The following is a 23,018-nucleotide window of genomic DNA, read 5'->3' as shown; positions in this document are numbered from 1 at the left end:
CCCAGCTGCTCAGGAGCCTCACTACCCTCAGCACTTATTAGGTACCTGATGCATACTAGATTCTATGGCAGACAACCAAACAGAGCCCAGTGTTGCAGCTGCTGCAAGGAAACTGCACCAGTAGGGAGAGAAGGAGTAGAGGGCTGATTGGGATGGGAGGAAGATGAGGCCTCAGGATGAGGAGGCCTGAGCCACCTTCTAGTTCTTGGAGTGAGGATGGCCTGGGAGAAAATGTCACTCTCTCTTCCCACCCTTGTTGGTTTCTGGGACATGATGCATTCAGGGCCCTCGGTGGGCAGAAAACCAAACCCAGGGACTCCCACAAGTCTGGAGCATATTTTAAAGCTTTCTGAGCTCAAGCTCGGTTCCTGCCAGAGACTGTGGATGACTGTGAGCTCAGTCCCTGCCTGGGACTGTGGGTGACTCTGAGCTGGGGTGTGCTGTGTCCATGACACTCTCCTCCTTCCCCAAAGGATCTGTTCAAGAAGGTGGAGCTCTACGAATGCTTGGGCTCCATCTGGGGCCAACGACATCAGAAGGGGAGTGAGCACGTGGCACCCACAGTTTGTGCCACCATTGCACACTTCAACAGGCTCGTCAACTGTGTCACCACCTCCTGCCTCGGGGACCACAGCATGAGGGTCCAGGATAGGGCCAGGGTGGTGGAGCACTGGATCAAGGTGGCCAGGGTAAGCCATGGTTGGGCCTTGGGATTCCCTCTTTAAAAATGGGGAACTGCCTCTTCTCCTCCATCGGCTTTCAGGATTGGCATCTGTATCTCTAGCCTGAGCCCTACACATCCCCTAGGCCCTTCTTCCCACAGCTTCCCTGACCTTGACCCCCATGGCCCAGTGGTGGCTGCTCACGTCTGACCTGGGATCTTCCTTGGGTTGAACTGAAATCTTTCTAGATGAGTGACATTCACTCAGCCCCAGGTGTACCCTCCTGAGGCTCCCTGGGCCTCTGCTTCATTCAGGAAGGGAGATCTCAGCAGAGGGGGCTGAGGCTGAAGTGGGTCGGACTCCAACTCTGGACCTCACAGCTCACTCTTCCCTCTCCAGGAGTGCCTACGCCTCAACAACTTCTCCTCGGTGCACGCCATCATCTCTGCTCTGCGCAGCAACCCAATACATCGGCTACACAAGACGTGGGCAGCAGTGTCCAGGTGAGGAGCTCCCTCCACGGGAGCACCAGTGTTGACTTAGGGACCCATAGGTCTCCCCATGTGCCCTCAACGACTTTGAAAGGTTCTTGGAGAACAGGGACCCTGGAGGCAGGGATGGGCTGGTGGGTGTGGTCACTAAGCTGCCCTGGACTCCTAGGCAGGATTTCTAACTCAGGAGTAAGGTTTTTTAACCATCAGGAACAGACTGGAGCCAACTGGAGGCTTTCAGGTGTTTGCACCCAGCAGTGGAACTGTGTCCAGCTGGAAGCTAACTGTGAACACGCAGGGCTCATGTGAAGTGGAGATGGGCCAGGGGAGGAGCATGACAGTCCCACCCTGGTCCTCTGGAGCCCTTGTCATCAGACGACCCCACTGGAAACTCTCACGCAGGAAGCTGAGATTCACTGGGTTTTCAAACAAAAGGGATTGGAATTCACAAATCTCCCCCGTGATTCCCAAATTTACCCTTTTTTCTTTCTTCTATCAATAGCAAAAGCTCAAAATATCTAAAAGAACGCTGCAAAAAAGACACTGCAGTGAAGAGGGACCTGCTGATCAAGGTACAGTGGAGTCTGGGAGATGTGGGACAAGTGTTTAAGGGTCAGAGAAAAGAGTGAGTTTGGAAGGGCATTGATCCCGGTGTGCAGTGGTTATTTTGTAATGTTTTGACTTACCTACTAAAAGTGGGCTTGAAAAATTCCCTCCATGCCTACTTTGGGCAAACAGGAGGAGAGGTGTGTGGGTCGATGGGCACGTGGGGGCACAGGGGCAGCAGGCCCTGGAAATGGGATGTGGCAATGGCTGCTGGGCTTCTGAGTGAGGGTGATGAGCTGCAGCATTAGCAGGACTCTGGCTCCCATGCTGGTCCATGCTGCTGGCATGGAGCTTCCTCCAGGCTGGGGGGTGGTCATGGTAGGTGGGACTTTCTTCCTTCCTCAAACTGGGAGCAAATCCTCAGGAAGCCAGGCCTCTGCTGCTGCTTCTGTCTGCTGCGCACCTCCATGGGCAGGGACTGCAGTCCACACTGGGGGAAAGAGGGAACCACAACAGAGGAAGCTCATATGCCAGGGAGTCCAGTAGACTGCACAGCTATGGGTCCCAATGGGCAAACTCAGGACAGATGTATGTGTTTGCTGGGACTCCCCACTCTGCCCTTTGCAGACATCTGAAAATGGTCATGTCACAGGATTCTCACCAATTAGCAGTGATACATGCTCATGACAAGTATCTGGGGTATTCATGCAATCCTAGGGGATCCTCCCTGACCAGATCTCAGAAACCTCCATGCAAATGAGAAGGCAACATGCCACCCCACCCAGGATTCTGGAAAACCCTGCCATGTCCGTGAGAGATGTCGCCTCAGGAGGCCACATCCTGAGTGGAGGAAGAGAGTTCTGTGCACGGAACTCCCCTGGGGGATCACTGGAGAGGCCAAACCATGGATTTGGCATGGCGCAAACCCAGTTTGTGTGGCAGAGACTCCAGTGGGGCTCAGATAGGCAGGTGCCACTTAACCAGGTCTCCTAAAATGCCCTGTCCCTTTCCCATCACGACTCTGCAAGGCTGGAGACCTAGACACTCAGAGACTCCAAAGAACAAGACCCTGATGGGTGGTGGTGCTGGGATATGGGGTGAGGGCAGCCGAGACAGAGCCTCCAGGATGGGGAGGAGGTGCCTTCTCTTTTGGGGCCCTGGGGAGTCACTGCCCACTCTTGGTCTCTGTTTCCTTATCTGGAAAATGAAGGGATGCTGAGCCTGTAGTGCAGGCCTCACAGGGTGGAAATGAGGTTCAAGAAAAGAAAGCAATTGGAGGGTGCTCGTGAATGGTTCTTCCTCAGAGGGATGAGGGGGAGAACAATGACAACAGCTACAGGAAACAGTACTCAGGAGGTCCTGTGAGGTAGCTGTGGTTTTCATGGCTCTTTACAGAAAGGAAACAGTCTCAGGGAGGCCTGGCTGCATGAGTGGGTGACACACACAGGGAGTGTGGAGCTGGCCAGTGGTATGAGCACCGTGCCAGGTGACTCACGCTAGTCCCTGGAGATCCAAGTGTGGGGTGGCTGGGGTGTAACTGGGGGAAGGGAGGAGAGCCTCACTGTCCCTGTCCCTGACACCTGGCAGGCGGGGAGCTTTAAGGTGGCCACCCAGGAGAGGAACCCCCAGAGAGCCCAGATGAGGCTACAGAGGCAGAAGAAGGTGAGTGAGACTGTGGCATGGAGGGACCGCAGGGGATCAGAGGACAGGGCTCTTTTCCCCACCAGCTGGAGGCCTCCATATCAACACAGCGGGGGCTTTCTCCCCAGCCCTGCCCTCCTATGGCCACTGGGCCTGGAAAACCTCCATTGGAGAGACCAGAGCAAGGGTCTGGGAAAGCAGAACTCAGAGTGTCCCTAGGGTAAGGCTGGGACCACAGGCCCTTGTGACTTGTTAAAATCCCACCATAGAGGTAACTAGGAGTGATTGCCAGACTTGGAGGTCAGCTGGAATAGAGGAGGCAGGGAATTGGGAAAGGCAGCTGAGGGTCTTCGGCTGCTACAACTGGGAGACCTGGGGACGGGGGTTCTGGGACACAGGGGCTGATGGGATTTCATGGGACAGGGCCTTGGGCAAGCACCTGCGGGTCAATACTCATCACCACTACCCCTCCTACCTCTCCACCCCTCCATGGCACAGGGCGTGGTCCCCTTCCTGGGGGATTTTCTGACTGAGTTACACAGGTTGGATTCGGCCATCCCGGATGATCTGGATGTGAGTGACCCTGGGGCAGCCTGGTTGGGAACCAGGATCCTGAGGCTTGGGAGGAGAGCGGCCTGGACGGAGCCCTTAGATCTCAGCCCTTGGAAAACCTCCTCTCCTGAGAGCCTCATAGCTGCTCCTGTGGGTGGGAGTGCCAGGCCCATCTCATTACCTCTGACTGACAGAGGCTCCATGGCAGTCACCAGTCCCTATCCCTGAGTGGTGAAGCTGCAGAGCTGTCTGACTGCAGCGCTGCTGAGGTGTGGGCTGAGCTGGACTCAGCCTCTCCCTAGGGTAGTCCCATAATAGGAGGGTGAAATTGAGCCTTTCCAAGGGCAGGCAATTCCAGGGTCACTGAGCACTTTCTTTCTAAGGGAGACCTCAGTTTCTCTGTCTGTCATCTCAGAGGGTTGGGACAGAAGGTCCCTGAGCCTCAGCTCCCATGCCCACTGCCCTAGAGCCCGGAGCCTGAGGCAGGTTCACGTTGTGTCATGTGCACATCCCCTGACCCTGGTGGCCCTGGCAGTAATGCAGCATAGGAAGGGATGGGGTGGGGCTGTTGTGGGCCAGGGACCTTTCTGATGGGCTCTATCTGACTTCCAGGGCAACACCAACAAGAGGAGAAAGGTGAGCAGCTGGGACATTCATGTTGGATGAGGTTGGGGATGTGGACGTCACAGTCCACCCTGGACAGGACACTCCCTGGCTCCATCCTCTACATCTTAGTTTTACTGGGTTTGACACACACAGGAGGAGGAGACCTATCCCAGTGGAGAAAGTGGGAAAGGCACTGGAATGAAAGACCAATTCCTGCAGGAGGGGCTATTTACATCCAACTCTGAGAACAGGCTGGGGGCTGCATGGGGCCCCCTCAGAGAACGGCCCCAGGGACCAGCCCCTTCTCCCTGCCTGCCAAAGGTCCCCTCAGCGTCTTCCACCCAGGCCCTGTCAGCATCCTGTCCTCTGTCTCTAGGAGGTCCGAGTTCTGCAGGAAATGCAGCTGCTCCAAGTGGCTGCCATGAATTACAGGCTTCACCCTCTGGAGAAATTTGTCACTTGTTTCTCAAGAATGGAGCAGCTCAGTGACAAGGAGAGGTGAGGGCCTGGGAGATGGGCAGAGGGTGGGAGAAAGCTCTCCATTTTTTTTTAACGTGGTCTGGCTCTGTCGCCCAGGCTGCACTGCAGTGTCACCATCTCTGCTCACTGCAACATCTGCCTCCTGGGCTCAAGCCCTTCCTCAGCCTCCCAAGCAGCTGGGACTACTGCTATCCACCACCATGTCCGGTTGTTCTCCTGTTGTTGTTCTGGTACAGGTGGGGTTTCACGATGATGTCCAGGCTGGTCTCAAACTCCTGGCCTCAAGCAATCCACCCACCTCAGTCTCCCAAAGTACTGACAGTACAGGTGTCAGCCACCCCACCTGGCCTAGAGGAGGCTCTCCTGTGGACAGCAGCAGAGAGCCTATGGCCATGACTCCACTGCCAGCATCAAACCTTGTTGCATGGGGACTGCTGGGGACCCAGGATTCCAGCTGGTCAGGCAATGAGAGGGGACCTGATGTGTGGCTCATGGTGGCCTCACAGCTGCCTCTCTGTCCTGCAGCCACAAGCTGTCCTGTCAGCTGGAGCCCGAATCCTAGTAGGCTGGAAACATCCTGCAGTGGCTGGGGCCGCACTGGGATGCTGGCCAGAACACCAGCTCTGCATCATCCTTCACCCAGGCCGTGACACCAGGAAACCACATCTAGGTGGCTTGCAGCTCAGCTACATCTTGACCCCACTCCTCAACACCAGCTGCTCCTGCTGGCCAGGATCAGGCCATGGGACTTTTGCATGTCAGGCGGGAAACCATTTTATGTTTATTTTCTTTAGTGTATCAGTAACGGGTTTTTTCCTTAACTTTCGTTAAAATAAAATTTTAAAACACTACTCAGAATGTTCTATAGTGTTGGAATGAGAACAGTAACTCCAGTGCAGTAACCGTATACCAGTCTTTAGGATTCATAGTCTAGCATGTCACATTGAGGTTATGGCTGAACAAGTCATGGAATAGCGTTTGCATTACGCCTGCCAACTGTTTAATGTTTTCCTTCTTTATTCAAATTAGTTATTGCTAACTCTGTTTAAGGAAAACAAAAAATAAAACAAACAAACTAAAAAACACTTAAAAACCACAGTATGTCACCCAATCTATGTCACTTGTTCTACTGACCAGTTACTCTCAAACTTAAATTCTAGTTAAATTCAAGTTCCACTGGGTTACTCTACTTTTTTAAGTTGTAAATATTTAATGAATCACTTAAATATTTACTGAAGGGCTGGAGATGGGAGGTAGTTATGCAAGTGGTAGGGCTGGCCTTCTCCAGAAGTCCTGTGCAGAAGGGAGCTGGCCATGAGTCTCCAGGAAATACAGATAAACTTTTCCCACTATGGATCTTCCCAGACTTTCTGCCACCTCTCCCCTAAGGGAACATCAAGGAAGGAGAGAATTGTTTGAACCCAGTATCTAAAGGATGTCCCACAGCTTAATTTGAACACAAGCCCCACTGTGGTATATCAGACAAAAACAAGTCAAAGAAATCAACATTTCAGGGTCTGAAATATAATACCCCCAAATCAGCACAAAATAAAACACTTAAATCCAGTCCTGGAGCCACAAATCTCCTATAAGAAAAGTGGGAGTTTATTTCAGCAAAACTTGTATCTATGCATGCAGTTTGCAAAAAAGAAAGAAAACAAAAGCAAAAATTATCTATGGCAACAAACCCTTAGACCATGCAATTGATTTGGCAATACTTTTTCTTTCTTATTTTTTGTTCTTTTTGGATGGGACACAAAAATCACTGCTAGCAAATGTGAACACAAACACATGGGACTATACATTATCTTAGAGCTTCCGCATGGGAAAGAGAAACAACGAACCATTAAAGAAGGCATCCTGATGAGTTCATGTCCTTTGTAGGGACATGGATGAAGCTGGAAACCATCATTCTCAGCAAACTATTGCAAGAACAGAAAACCAAACACCGCATGTTCTCACTCATAGGTGGGAATTGAACAGTGAGAACACTTGGACACAGGAAGGGGAATATCGCACACTGGGGCCTGTGGTGGGTTCGGGGGTTGGGGGAGGGATAGAATAGGAGATATACCTAATGTAAGTGACGAGTTAATAGGTGCAGCACATCAACATGGCACATGTATACATATGCAACAAACCTGCACGTTGTGCACATGTACCCTAGAACATAAAGTATAATAATAATAATAAAAGAAGACATCCTACAGATTGAAAGAAAGTTCAGCAGAATCATATCTGTGAAAGGGGTTGCAATCTAACATGTATGAGAAACTAACACTACTCTAACTCGGAAAATGAACACAACCTAATACCCAAGCTAAAACTGGGCAAAGAACCTGAACAGGCACATCTGAAAAGTAATCAGGGAATTGACTGACAGGTCACAGAGAAGTTGCTCAGTTTCACTAATCCTCACACACATGTCTAAGTGCAAACCACACTCAGATACCTCTCACTCTAATTAGAATGAAACTTACCAAAAACAGCAAAAAACCCATACATTCACAGGCAGTGGCCAATGTAGAAATGCAGAAAAAGAGATTTTATACACTATTGGTGGGAATGTACATTACTATACACACGAAGCGTAACAGTGGAAGGTGACTTAAATATTTTACAACTACCCGTTCACCCAGGAATCCCACCACTGGTTACACACAGAAAGCACATGGAATCTGTTATGTTGAAGAGATATCAGCCTTCCTATGGCGACTGAATCACTATGCACAATAGCGAAGGTATCCAATCAACCTACCTGTTCATGCACAGATAAAGGGATAAAGAAACTGCAGTACACAATGGAATCCTCCTTGGCCATAGAAATTCATGAAACCATGTCATCTGCAGCAACGTACAGAAACCTGGAGGACATGACCTTCAAGGAAATGAGCCAGGAAGAGAGAGACAAACACTGCAAGATTTCATGCATGTGAGAATGAGATCAACTTTCTCTCTAAACGACTTTATCTCCTAGAAGTAGAACATTCCACAGTCGTGAAGAGAGCCTGGGGGTTGGGGAGTTGGGGCAGGAACTGGGAAATGGATACAATATTACACTCAGATGACAGGAATAAATTCAGCTGTTCTATTCCACAGTAGGATGTCTAGAGTTAACTGTATCCTACCGTATTTTCCAAAAAAGGCTGAAAAGAAGGATTCTGAATATTGCAACCATAGAGAACTAATAAATAATAACTACACAAGGTAACAGAGACAATGCCTTGCTTTCATTATTACACAAGGTACATATGCATGGATTATAATGTCCCACTCTACTCTTTAATTGTATACCTTTACTAGAGAGCAAATTGGTTTTAAGGACATAGAAATAAACAATGCTGAAGTTCATGTGAGACCAGGAAATGCCCTGCATTTCCAAAGCAATTCTGAGAAATCCAAACTACATTGGATGCATCACACTCCCTGATGTGAAATTTCACTCAAACTCTAGGGACCTGCTTCCACATGGATGAGTGGAAGAGAACAGAGAACCTGAAGTAAACCCACACACCTCATACTACCTGATGCTGGATGAAATACACAATGATAAGTAAAGGGGAAAGAACTCCCTTTTCCATAGTTTTGGGATAAGTGGCGAGCCATATGCAGAAGAGTAAGTAACACTAGGCCTCTACTTCTCACTATGTACCAAAGTTCACTCAGATGAATGAAAGATGTAAACGGAAGACCTCAAAGTACAAAAATCCTACAAGAGACCCTAGGAAATACCCTTCTTGACATCAGCTTTGACAAAGCATTTATATGCCTAAGATGCCACATGACACGGTAACAACAGCAATAATCAACATGTGGGACCTAATACACTAAAGAGCCACCACACAACACAAGAAATTACCCACAGAGTAGACAGACAACATACAGGATGAGAGAAAATGTTCCCAAACTATGCGCCTGACCAAGGCCTAATATCCAGAATCTACCTTAAAGACCTTACAGAAATCAATTAGCCAACCCCCCTAATAATTAGTAGGCAATGGATATAAACACACACTTCTCGAAAGATGATGTGAGAGCAACCAACAAATTGAAAATATGCTCAACCTAATTGTCAGAGAAATATAAATCAAAAGCACAATGAGATATATCTCTCGCTGGTCAGAATGGGGGTTACACAGTTTAAAAAAAAAAAAAGGACACTGGCGAGGCAGCAGAGAAAGGGGACACTGGTCCACTTTTGGTGAAAATGCAAAGTACTTCAGACACCATGGAAAGCACTTCGGAGATTGCTCAAAGAACTTAAACCAGAACTACCATCTGACCCAGCAATCACACCACTGGGGTATACACAGAGGAAAATAAATCCTTCTGTGCAAAACACGCATGCACACAAATGGTCATGGCAGCAGTATTTACAATGGCAAACATGTGAAATCAGCCTAGGTACCGGTCAACAGTGGATCGGAAAAGGAAAATGTGGTACCTATATACCACAAAAAACTAGGCAGGAATTAAAAGAAAAAAGAAGGAAATCATGTCCTTGGCAGCAACATGAAAGGAGCTGGAGGCCATTATCTAAAGAGAAATAAGGAAAACACAGAACACCAAATGCCACATGTTCTCACTTCTAAGGTGGAGCTAACATTGAATACACCCTACCGTAAAAGTGAGAACAACAGACACTGCTGACTATCACATGAAAAAGGAAGAAGGGATGAGGTATGGGCTGAAGACCTATCTGGTGGGTCCACCCACTGCCTGCATGATAAGGTTGCTTGGACCCCAAGTCTCAGTGTCATGCAATATACCAAAGGCAGTAACTAATCTGCCTTTGTACACTTTAGTCTGTAATAAAGGTGGATATTATGTAATAATTACAAACTTAGAAGTTAAAAGCATGAATGAAAAACACAAACTTCTACAATTATCAAAACAATCTTTTATTTGGCATAAACTAAGAAAGTGGACAGAATGAATAAACCAAATACTCAACCCCAATTTACATATATTGAACACGTGTTTCAAAAGAACACCAAAAACACACAATGGGCAAAAGAGAGACTGTTCAATAGATGATTTTGAGCAAACTGAATATTCACATAGAAAGCACTGAAATAGGACCCTTGTGTCATGCAACACAAAAATCAATGCAAAATACATTAAAGACCTAAAACTCAATTCTGAAACCACACAACTCCTACAAGAAAACATAGGGTGTGCATGTATTTTAGAAAAGAAATCCATGCATGTAGGCTGCTAAAGGCATTAAAAAAACTTTAAAACAAGGAAACACCCATAGACAATGTAATGGCTTGGCATTTTCACTCAAAAGCTGGGGACGTGGTTCCACAGAACAGTGGAACACATTAGAAGACCCAGATATAAACCTGCACATCTGAAACCATCTGACACTTGAAAAAAATCAACAAAAATAAGTGATGGAGAAAGGACTCCCTATCAGTAAGTGGTGCTGGGATAAGTGGCTAGCTAGATGTAGAATAAATAACACTGGGCCCCTGTGTCTCACCATGTACAGAAAATAACTCAAAATGAATCAAAGTTTGAAATGCGAAATCCAGGGTGGGCGCAGTGGCTCATTCCTGGAATCCATGCACTTTGGGAGCCAAAGCGGGTAGATGACTTGAAGTCAGGAGTTCAAGACCAGCCCGGCCGACATAGTGAAACCCTGCCTCTAATAAAAAAACAAAAGTTAGCTGGGCGTGGTGGCACGTGCCTGTACTCTCAGCTACTCAGGAGATTGAGGCAAGAGAATCACTTGAACCCAGAAGCTGGAGGGTGCAGTGAGCCAAGATCACTCCATTGCATTCCAGCCTGTACAACAGAGTAAGACTCAGTCTCTAAATAAATACATAAATACATAAAAATGCAAGACCTGAAATGAAAAAATCCTGCACGAGAATCTAGCAAATACCCTTCTCAACAGAGGCTTTGGCAAAGCATTTATATGTCAAGTCCCCAAAAGCAATGGCAACAAAAACAATTACTAATAAGTGGGACCTAATACTCAAAAGAGCTGCTGCACAGAACAAGAAACAACCAACAGAGTCAGCACACAGCCTATAGAATGAGGGAACATACTCCCCAACTACGCATCTGAAAAACGTCTAATATCCAGGATTTATCGTAAAGACCTTAAACAAATAAAATCAGAAAAAAAACCCAACTTATAAATGGGCATGGGACATGAACACACACTTAAAAGAAGGTGTACCAGTAACCAATGAGCATGAAAACATGTTTGATCTCACTGATCATCAGAGAAATGCAAATCAGAAACATACTGAGATACCATCTCACACTGGTCAGAATGGCAATTATGACACACAGTCCACAACAACAGAGGCTGGTGGGGCAGATGAGCAAAGAAATGCAGGTCCACTGTTGGGGGAAATGCAAACTAGTTCAGACCCCCTGGAGAGCAGTGTGGACATTTCTCAAAGAACCTAAAAGAGAACTACCACCCAACGCTGCAACCCCACTCCTGAGGATCTACCCAAAGGAAAATCCTTCCATCCAAAACATGCACGCACTCGTATGTTCATGGCAGTACTACTCACAATGGTAAAGACACGGAATCAGCCTTGGTGCCCATCAGCAGTGGATCAGAGAAAGGAAATGTGGTACATACACACCACGGAACACTACACAGCCATAAAAAACAAATCCATGCCCTTACCAGAAACCTGGACAGAGCCGCAGGCCATTACGAACAAAAGGCAAGAACAGAAAACCACAATTTTCAAAACAGCTTCAGAGGTCAGTTGTGAATATTCTCTCCACAGAGAAATCATAACTCAAGCTCACAGAGGTGCCAGACACTGCAACTTCATGATGATGCTACGTTTACACAGATCAAATTGTCCCTTGCACTCACTGGTTATACAGGCATACTCTACGGCAATGAAACTCTGTCCCATTTTGGTAACATTCATTCTCACCAGAGTAAGATGATATCTGAGTGTGGTTTTGATTGACTTCTCGTGAGGATCAGTAATGTTGATTCAGAATATTTTACCTGTGCATCCTTCTCAGGTCTTCAGGTCCTTTGCCCAGTCTTATACATCAAATAGAAACAAGTTCACGATAACCTGGCAAACATCTCTAACCACAGCAAAATGTAAATCAAAACCACACTTAGATACCATCTCATTCTAATTGGAATGAGTGTTACAAAAAAAGACAAAATCATTGAAAGAAAGGGAAATGCTGGTGTGTTTCCAGAGAGAGAGAGAGACAGAGAGAGTCTTCTGCACAGTTCGTGAGAAGGTAAACTAGTGCACACGCTACAGAAACCACTTGGAGATTCCTCCAAGCCTTAAAAGACTCCAAGTACCATTTCAACCAGCAATTCTACTACTAGAAATACACTCAAAGCCATTGAAATCAGGACACCAAAGATAGACCTACCCACCCATGTGGATTCCAGCACTGTTCCCAAGAGCCAGTGTAAGCATCAACCTACCTGCTTATCCACAGACGAAGGAAGAAAGAAGCTGCTCCACATGTACACACCGGGATACTCTTCACACAGAAAACCACAATGACATCATATCGTGGGGAACCACACGGTTGCACCTGGAGGAGATGATGGTAAATTAAATGAGTGAGGGGGAGAGAAGTAAACCGGAGTCATCTCACACATGCAGAATCTGAGAAACTCTATCTCAAAGACCTGGCGAGCACAATATTGGTTTCCAGAGATTGGGGGAAAACAGGGGTAATGGGCAGGGATTGTAAATGGGTACAAAGTTACACACAAATGAGAGGAAGAAAATTCTGTTGTTCTATTGCACTGCAGGGTGACCAGGGTTGACAGTATCGGCACATCACTTTCAAGGCAGCTTGATAGAATACTGAAGGTTCTCAGCATAAAGGAATAAACAATGGGAAAAGGTAACAGAATCACTAAGTACCCTGATTTCATTGTTCCACAAGGTACGCATGGGCCATAATGCCACACTCTACCCTCTCGTTGTATTGATCCTTTACTATGCAATACATTTGTTGAAAGAAATAGAAACAGGCGCTGCTAATATTCATATGAGACCATGAAGTGCCCTGAGTTTCATCCTCAGCAATCCTGAGACATCCAGACTACGTCAGATTTTAAATTTCATGGAAAAGCCACGGACCCACTTCCACACAGAGCAGTGGAACACAAGAGAGGACCAAGAAGTTAAACCACACACTGAAAACCATCTGATCTAACACAGAATCCACAAAAATAAGCAAAGGGAAAAGGACACCCTGTTCAATCACTGATGCTGAAATAAGCAGCTAGCCATGTGCAGAATAACGCTAGGCCCCTAACTCCCAACACACACAAAGAGGAACTCAAGATGAATGGAAGATTTCAATGTAAAAACTCAAACTATTAAAATCTTACCAGAAAACTCGTGAAATACTCTTCTCCACATAGGCTTTGGCAAAGCATTTAGATGGCTAAGTCCTGAAGAGCAACGGCAACAAAAACAAAAATTGGCAAGTCAGACCTAATACCTGAAAGAGCTGCTGCACAGCAAGAGAGACTACAACAGAGTAAACAGACAGCGTACAGAATGGGAGAACATGTTCCCAAACTGTGCATCTGACCAAGGTCTAATATGCAGAATCTACAAGGCCCTTCAACAAGTCAACCAGAGGAATAAACAGAAAAAGAATATCCCATTAATATACAGGCCAGGGATGTGAACACACACTTCTCAAAAGTCGATGTACAAGCAACTAACAAATAGGAAAACATGCTCAAGCTCACTCATTAACAGAGAGCTGCCAATCAAAAGCACGACGAGATGCCATCCCACGCAGGTCACAATGGTGAGGACCACACAGACAAAGAACACACGCTGGTGAGGCAGCCAAGGAAAGGAAACACTGGTATGCCTTGGGGGGTATGAAAACTAGTACAGACACCATTGAAAGCAGATCAGGGATTTCTCAAAGAGCTGAAAACAGAACTACCATCTCACCCAGTAAGCCCACTCCTGTGCATCCACCCAAAGGAAAATCAACCCTTCTATCCAAAAGACACAGACACTTGTATGTTCATGGCAGTGTTATTCACAATGTCAAAGACATGGAATCAACCTAGCCATCAACAGTGGATGAGAGACCGGCACAGTGACTCACACCTGTAATTCTAGCACTTTGGGAGGCCGAGGCAGGTGGATCGCTTCAGTTCAGAATTCAAGACCAGCCTGAGCAAAATGATGAAATCCCATCTCTACAATAATACAAAAATTAGCTGGATGTGGTGGCGGGCACCTGTAGTCCTATCTAATCTGGAGGCTGAGGTGGGAGGATCACCTGAGCCCAGAAGGTGGAAACTGCAGGCCATTGTTATAAGTGAACTAAGGCCCAAATAGAAAACCAAACGCCACATGTTCTCACTTGTAAGCGGGAGCTCAACTTTGAATGGACTCAAACATAAAGAAGAGAACAACAGACACCTGGAATGACCAACAGAACAATAAAAAAACAGGAGAGAGGGAGCGTGTGCTGAAGACCCAACCTGTGGGCCCTCTGCTCACTGCCTGGGTTACGGGGTTAATGGGACCCCAAGTCTCAGCGTGATGCAATCAACAGATGTAACTAACTTGCATATGTACCCTTTAAACTATAATAATAAGAGTAGAATGCATTTTAAAAAATCCAAGGTTAGAACCAAAGAAAACAATAAATGAAAAAACAATCTACTTATCCAAACAATCCATGACTGTCACAAACACAGAACGAGGACCTAAGTGACAGAAAGAGGCAGCCAAATACTATATTCAACATGATATGTAGGGAACACATTTTTCAAAACCCCAAAAAGACACAATGGGAAAGGGAGAGTCTGGTTCAATTACTGATTTTGAGAAAACTGAATCTCCACAGGAAAAACACAGAAATAGAACCCTTACAATGCACAATACACAAAATCAACACAAAATGAATTAAAGACCTAAACTCAATCTTGAATTTGTAAAGGTCCTATAAGAAAATATAGAGTGAGTATATATTTTAGGAAACCCAGTATCTATGCAAACAGGCTGCAAAAGGTAAAAAAGCATCATAACACTGAAAAAAAAAAGTAGGGAAACTACACCCAGAGACAACGCAAGGCTTGGTTCTGTGTGTGTGTGCATGTGTGCGTGCATGTGCACGCACATGCACACGTTTTTGTGTTTAGTGGAAGTCGGGTGTTGAACACAAAAATCACTGCTCACATACAAAACTATAACCATATGAGACTAGGGACATTTTGCAACTTCTACAGGGAAAAGAAAACAATGAAACAAATTTAAAAAAGCATCCTAAAGACTGGGAGAAACTATAAAAAATCCTAACCCTGAAAGAGGTTGTTATCTAACACGTACAATAAACTGATATGACTAAGTGAAAAACAACAAAAACAACAAAAAATATCCAAGGTAAAAGGATCTAAATAGACCTGAGTGAAAAGAAAGCAGGAAACTGACCCACAGGTGACAGTTCCTCAATATCACTAATCCTCACAAAAATGTGAATCAAAACCATACTCGGTTACCATCTAACTCCACCTAGAACGAGTATTACAAAACACAAAAATCAAAATTGTTGAAGGCAATGCTCAGTGCTGACTTGCAAGAAAAAAAAAAAAATCCTCTACACTCTTCATGGAATGAAAATTACTATATAAACTACAAAAAAATTTTGGAAGTTCCTTAAAAAAGTAAAAGGTAGGCCGGGTGCAGTGGCTCACACCTGTAATCTCAGCACTTTGGGAGGCTGAGACAGGTGGATCACCTGAGGTCAGGAGTTCGAGACCAGCCTCATTAACATGGTGAAATCCCATCTCTACTAAAAATACAAAAATTAGCTAGGCGTGGTGGCAGGTGCCTGTATTCCCAGCCACTTGGGAGGCTGAGGTGGGAGAATCACTTGAATGCAGGAGGTGAAATTTGCATTGAGCCGAAATTGCCCCACTGCACTCCAGCCTGGGAGACAAGAGCAAGACTCCGTCTTTAAAAAAAAAAGTACAACTGCCACTCCAGCTGACAATCCCACCACTGGGTACATGTTTAGAGAAAATGAAAACCCTGTGTTATCTGCCTTTTCATGTGTCCTGAAGCACTAGTCACAATAGCCGAGATGTGGAATCAACCTACCTGTCTATCCACACATGAAGGGATAAAAGAACCACAGTATATATACACAATGAAACACACATCAGCTCTAATACTTCAGGAAATCATGTCATCTGCAACCACTTGGAGAAACCTGGAAGACAATTAGGTGAAATGAAACGAGTCTGCTAGAGAGAGACCCACGCTGCATGACATCAGGCATGTGGAATCCAAAAAACCTTGTCTCCTTGAAGCACAACTTCCAATAGGGGTTACTGGAAGCTGGGGAGAGCAGGGAGCCTGGGCAGGGATTGGTAACAGGTACAGAGTGATGCTCAGATACAAGGAATCCATTCTGGTGTTCTATTGCACAACAGGGTGACTAGGTGATTAGGGTCAACAGAATCTAGTAAATTTTTTCAAAATCAGCTGGAAAATATGGTTCTGAATATCCTCTCCACAGAGAAATAATAATGATGGAAGGTCACACAGATGCCAGATACGATGATTTGATCATGATGCTACACAAACATATGTCAAAATGTCCCTTGCACCCTTGGGTTGGGTGTGTGTGTGTGTGTATACTCTATAGAAATAAAACTGCCATCAAATGTTGGTAGCATTCATTTTAACTGGAGTGAGATGAAATCCGAGTGTGGTTTTCTCACACTTTTGTGTGAATCAGCGATGGTGAGAATCTTCTCTTTGACCTGTGCATCAACCTCATGTCTTCAGGTCCTCCGCCCAGGGCTACATAACAAATTAAAAACAAATTCACAATAACCTAGCAAGTATCACTTATCATACACACACAAAAATCAAAAACACACTCAAGATTTCATCTCACTCTACATTCAATGGATGCCACAAGAAAAAAATTGAAACATATTAAAACACAAAACAATCAAGGTGTGGATTTCCAGAGGAGGAACTTGTCTCCACATTTGGTGGGAAATGGTAAACTAGTATGCACACTAGAAGAAACCACTTAGATGTTCCTTGAAATTGTAAAACTACAACTACCATTGTCTCCAGCAATTCTATTCCTAGCTATATACACAGAGTGCACGATCAGGACATGGAAGAGATTATCTGTCATCCCAGGTGGAATTCAGCCCTATGCCCAAAAGCCAAGATAAGAAATCAGCCGACCTGTCTATCCACAGATGAAGGGATGAAGAATCTCTAGTATACAGACACAATGGAATACTTTTGCACCATCAAAGTTCATGGAATCCTACCATTTCCAGCAATATGGCTGAACCTGGAGATATTCTGTTCAATCAAATCAGAAAGGCAGACAAAGACCAAGCCTGCATGTTCTCACTCATGTGGGAGCTGAAAAATTTAACTCACTGAAGGTGAAAATACAGCAGTGGTCACCACAGGCTAGGGGGAGGAGAGGACATCAAGGACTGGCAATAGGTACACAGAGAGTTACAGGAGAGGAATACATTCTGGTATTCCACTCCAAAGCAGGGTGACGATACTTAACAATATGGTCGTGCTGTTTTCAAAACAGCTACTAAGGAGGATTTTGAATGTTCACACATCGAAGATATCAAACCTACACGTGTTCACAAGCATGGGAAACTCCCTGATTTTATCCATACTCAAGGTATACAAACAAGTATCACAATGTCCCAATGCACCCCTAATTCTGGACATGAAGTATAAAACAAATGTTTTATGAAATGTTAACAATACACGCCTAAAAATTCACATGGAACCACTAAAGACTCAAAGAACCTGAATATGGAAAGCAATCCCAGGGAATACAAACTCAATTGGAGGCCGCACACTCCCCAATTTCAAATTACATGTAAAACCTCCACTTGGGCCGGGCGCGGTGGCTCAAGCCTGTAATCCCAGCACTTTGGGAGGCCGAGACGGGCGGATCACGAGGTCAGGAGATCGAGACCATCCTGGCTAACACAGTGAAACCCCGTCTCTACTAAAAAATACAAAAAACTAGCCGGGTGAGGTGGTGGGCGCCTGTAGTCCCAGCTACTCGGGAGGCTGAGGCAGGAGAATGGCGTAAACCCAGGAGGCGGAGCTTGCAGTGAGCTGAGATCCGGCCACTGCACTCCAGCCTGGGCGGCAGAGTAAGACTCCGTCTCAAAAAAACAAAAAAAAAACAAACAAAAAAACAAAAAAAAAAAACCTCCACTCATCCAAAGACTACAGTACTGGCAAAAAAATGAATCCATGAACCTAGGGACATAAGAGAACCTAAACGCGCACCTGTATGCAGTCAACACATTTTTTTAAAGAATGCCTAGAAGATGCAATGAGGCTGGGTGCTATGGCACCTGTACTCCTAGTGCTTTCAGAGACTGAGTCAGGTGTGGTGGCGCACACCAGCAATCCCAGCCACTTGGGAAGATGAGGCAGGAGAATCACTCGAAGCAAGGAGGCAGATGTTGCAGAGAGCTGAGATCTCGCCACTGCACTCCAGTGTGGACGACAGCATGAGTGGGACTACATCCCAAAGCGGAAAAAAGATGAGATGAGGAGTCAGTAGTCTGTTCAATTGAGCAGTCTGAAACGACTGGATAGCCACATACAAAAGAATGAAACAAGACATAAGACCTTGATGTTATACAATACACAAATATAAACTCAAAATACATTAAACCCTAAACACAAGACCTAAAAGCATAAAACTGCTACAGGAAAACACAGAGTGAGCTTAAGTTTAGGAAAACCCGAATCTAAGCTCACAGGATGTAAAAGCAAACAATAGGAAAAAAAAAAAGAAAAACAGAAAAAAAACCACTTCCAACAACATAAGTCAAATTTTCTAGTTTTTGTTATTGACTTTACCTTACAAAAACAATCACTGCTAGCCAGTCATGCTGGCTCACATCTGTAAATCCAGGACATTGGGAGGCCGAGGCAGGTGGATCACCTGAGGTCAGGAATTCGAGACCAGACTGGCCAACATGGTGAAACCCTGTCTCTACTAAAAATACAAAAATTAGCCAGGAGTGGTGGCACACACCTGTAGTCCCAGCTACTTGGGAGGCTGAGGCAAGAGAATCAATCGAACCTGGGAAGCGGAGGTTGCAGTGAGCCAAGATCATGACACCACACTCTAGCCTGGGCAACACAGCAAGACTCCGTCTCAAAAAAAAAAAAAAAGGAAAAACAAAAATAAAAAAATCACAACTAAAATAATCAAGAAACAAAAACACAAAAAATCCTGAAGAAGTTCTGCACATTAAAGAAAGCAATGCACCAACCAACACTCAGAAGGCATTCTTCAGATAGAAAGGACATTATAAGGAATCATGCATCTGAAACTACCACACCACTGAGGAGCAAAACACACAAAACCAACTAACCCAACCAAAACTGGGACACAATCCTGAACAGACATCACTAAAAAGACAATGCACAATTCACTAACATGTGAAAAGGGCGGTTCTCAACATTACTAATCATCTCTAAACTGTAAATGAAAACCACACTCAGATACACACTCACCCTAATTTGAACAAATAAAAGAAACCAATTATTTCAAACAAATTCCCTGGAGGAAGTTGCACACACAGCTACTCTCACACTGTTGGGAGAAATCACTGTTATTACAGACACTATGAAAACCTCTTGGAGCTTCCCAAACAATCAAAAAGGAAACTACCATTTCATCTGGCAATTCCAGCAGTGGGTATATACTTAGGGACAGTGAAATCACTGCATGAAAGCCATAGCTGCCTTCCCAGGTTGACCGAAGCACTATACACAATAGCCAAGGTATGCAATCAACCTACCTGTCCATCAACTGATGAAGGGATGAAGGAACTTCAGTATACGGACACAACGAAATACGCCCCATCAACAAAGATTGATGACATAATGTCTTTTGTGGCAACACGGATAAACCTGGAAGACATTATACTCAGTGGAATCAGCCAGGCAGGGAAACAAAAACACTGCATCATCTGACCCATGAGGAGACTAAAAAAGAATTATCTAATGGAAAGTGAAAGTACAATAGTGGTTATCACATGCTGGGGGGAGGAGAGGGCATGGGCTGGCATTGGTAATGGGTACCAAGTTGCACTTCCAGGGGAGGAATTAATGCTGGTGATCTACTCCACAGGAGGGTGACTACAAGTAACAATACGGTAGGATCTCTTTCAATAGAGGTAGAAAGGAGAGGAACACTGAAGGTTCACACAACAAACAAATAAAAACTAGACATGGGAATAGATATGCAAAACACCCTGACTTCATCATTCCTCAAAGTATGCAAGTAAACAAAATCCCACTGTACCCCCTAATTTTGGACATGTATGACAAACTCAATTTTAAAACTATAAATGGACAATGGTAAAATTCACAGAGAACCAGGGAAGACCCTGAAAATCCAAAGCACTTCCCAGAAAGAGAAAATCACTTGATTGCCTCACGCTCCGCGATGTCAAATTACATCAAAAAGCTATACTTACTGAGGCAGCAAGGAACTGGCATAAAAATAGAAACATTTATCATTGGACAGTATTGGGTAGCCAACAGACAAATCTGAATGTACTTACAGTCAACAGATTTCTCAAAAGGCCAGGCGCGGTGGCTCACGTCTGTAATCCCAACATTTTGGGAGGCAACGGCTGGCGAACCACTTGATGTCAGGAGTTTGGGATCAGCCTAACATGGTGATAATAAAAATAGAAAAATTAGCCAGCATGGTGGCATGTGACTGTAATCCCAGCTACTTGGGGGCTGAGCCAGGAGAATCGCTTGGATCTGGGAGGCAGAGGTTGCAGTGAGCAAAGATCACACCACTTCACTCTAGCCTGGGCAAAAAAGCAACACTCTGTATCAAAACAAACAAACAAACAAACAAAAAACCCAAACAAAATGGGAAACAGCTAGTCTGTTCTGTAAATGACTTTGAGAAAACTGGAAACCCACACACAAAACATGGAAACCTCCTTGAGCTTATCCTTAATCCTTATGCAAGGTACACAAGTGCTGTAATGTCCCCATTGCACCCCTAATTCTGGACATGCAGTATGAACCAAACTTGTCATGAAATGTAACTATACACAGCTAAAAATTCACATGGAACTACCATAGACTCTGAATATGCAAAGCAATCCTAGGAAATATAAACTTGTTTGGAGGTCTCACACTGTTCAATTTCAAATTACATGGAAAAGATCTACTCATCCAAAGACTATGGCAGTGGCCTAACAATGAAACCATGCAGACATAACAGAACCTAAACGTACATCTGTATGGAGTCAACACGCTGTTTTTTCAAGAGAATGCCTGGAAGACAAAATGAGGAGTGGGAGGTCTGTTCAATTAATGAATCTGAAAATACTGGATATCCACATAAAAAAGAATGAAATAGGACCCTTATGTTACACAATACACAAATACCAACTTGAAATAAATGAAAACCTAAACACAAGACCCAAAAGCATAAAACTTCTACAGGAAAACACAGAGTGAGTGGAAGCTCAGGGCAACTTCATCTATGCTCATAGGTTGCAAATAGAAAAAACAGGAAATACATGGAAAATACACTCAAAATCAATGAAATGTATCAAAATTGTGATTTTTCTTTCTGGCCTGACCCAAAATCACTGCTAACAAAAGGAAAACTCAACACGTGAAAAAGAAAACTCGAGAACTACGGCATGGTAAAGGGAGCAATGAACCAATCAACAATGAGAAGGCATTCTTCATATAGGGAGAGCATGATGAGGAATCATTTATCTGAAAGAGGTTGTTACATGGTATGCACGAGAAACTAATGCTACTAAGAAGCAAAACATGCAAGGCCAAGTCACCTGGCCAAAGTTGGGCAATGAACCTGAAGAGATATTTCTCAAAAGTCCCAGCTACTCGGGAAGCTGAGGTGGGAGTGAGCTGAGATCGCACCCCTACACTCCAGCTTGAGCAACCATAGCCAGACACTGTATCAAAAAAAAAAAAAAAGGAAAAAAGAAAAAAGAAATAAACTATGCAGAGAAAGACAAACATCGCATTGTCTCACTCAGGAGGAATCTGCAAAACTTTATTTCCTAGAACTAGTAAGCATAACTTTCTAAATGGGTTGGGGTTCAAAGGTGGGGCATGGTCAGAGATTGGAAACAGGTATAAAGTTACATATTCCCATGAGAGGAATGAAACCTGTAGTTCTTTTCCACAGCAGCAGGGTGACTAGGTCTAACATTATCAGAGTGTACTTTTCAAGAAAGCTAGAAAAGAGGATTCTGAATGTCTTCACCTCACTCTATGAGGAAAGACAGATGCTAAATACCCTGATTTCATCATTACACAATGTATGCATGGACCAAAGTGTCTCATTCTACCCTCTGGTAGTACACCTTTACCACAGGGTAAATTTTTGTAAAGAAATGTAAGGGAACAGGCTGAGCATGGTGGCTCATGCCTGCAATCCCAGCACTTTCAGAGGCTGAGGCAGGAGTATTGCTTGAACCCAAGAAGTGCAGGCTGCAGTGAGCCAAGATTGCACCACTGCACTCCAGTCTGGGCAACAGAGTGAGACACTGTCTCAAAAAATAAAAATTTAAAAAAAAAAAGATGACGTTCAAGGGATCAACCAACATGAAAAAATGTGCAACCTCAGCGCAATGCAACTCCCAAACACAATGAGATATCATCTCACGTTGGTCACAATGGGCATTTTTTCAAAGTCAAAACAACATGCTGGCGAGGCTGATAATCTGTCCCAAATCAAGGCAGCAAAATTCCTGCAAAGAAAAAAAACTAAAGCATGTCTGCCAGCTGCTGGTCTGTGTTAGAGAAGGCTCTTTCTAGGGGCACCAGAGGGAATGGAGTGTAATTCAAACTGGAAGACTTTTAAAGCCAGAGCTAGCTCACCTATTGAGGCTATACCTTTTAACTAAACTCAACTGCAGTAGTCAGGACTCTTGTTGCAAGTGACAGAAACCCAACTCAAACTAGCTTAAGCCTAAAGACAGATT

General features: G+C 44.8%; 1 pseudogene; it reads right to left on the bottom strand.

Annotated features, from left to right (window-relative positions):
* LOC102123222 (glutathione hydrolase 5 proenzyme-like) overlaps window positions 1-23,018 on the bottom strand; it is a 68,746-nt pseudogene that overhangs the window by 39,316 nt on the left and 6,412 nt on the right.

Source organism: Macaca fascicularis, chromosome 10, assembly GCF_037993035.2.
Source record: "Macaca fascicularis isolate 582-1 chromosome 10, T2T-MFA8v1.1".
Classification (NCBI taxonomy): domain Eukaryota; kingdom Metazoa; phylum Chordata; class Mammalia; order Primates; family Cercopithecidae; genus Macaca; species Macaca fascicularis.
Note: the sequence above shows the minus strand (reverse complement) of the source record. Positions and strands in the feature narration are given on the sequence as shown.